This window comes from Bison bison, unplaced genomic scaffold (assembly GCF_000754665.1).
Source record: "Bison bison bison isolate TAMUID 2011002044 unplaced genomic scaffold, Bison_UMD1.0 scf7180017864352, whole genome shotgun sequence".
Lineage (NCBI taxonomy): Eukaryota > Metazoa > Chordata > Mammalia > Artiodactyla > Bovidae > Bison > Bison bison.
Genome location: NW_011494924.1, coordinates 6,889,079 through 6,889,557, shown reverse-complemented (window position 1 = coordinate 6,889,557; position 479 = coordinate 6,889,079).

Here is a 479-nt window from a genome sequence, read left to right as displayed (position 1 = left end):
AAATCCCATGGACAGCGGAGCCTGGTAGGCTGCAGACCATGGGGTCTCAAAGAGTCGGACACGACTGAGTGACTTCACTTTCACTTTTCCCTTTCATGCATTGGAGTAGGAAATGGCAGCCCACTCCAGGGACTGGGGAGCCTGGTGGGCCGCTGTCTATGGGGTTGCACAGAGTCGGACACGACTGAAGTGACTTAGCAGCAGCAGCAACTCCTTGGAAGGAAAGTTATGACCAACCTAGATAGCATATTAAAAAGCAGAGACATTACTTTGTCAACAAAGGTCCATCTAGTCAAGGCTATGGTTTTTCCAGTAATCATGTATGGATGTGAGAGTTGGATTATAAGGAAAGCTGAGCACCAAGGAATTGATGCTTTTAACTGTGGTGTTGGAGAAGACTCTTGAGAGTCCCTTGGACTGCAAGGAGATCCAACCAGTCCATCCTAAAGGAAATCAGTCTTGAATATTCATTGGAAGGA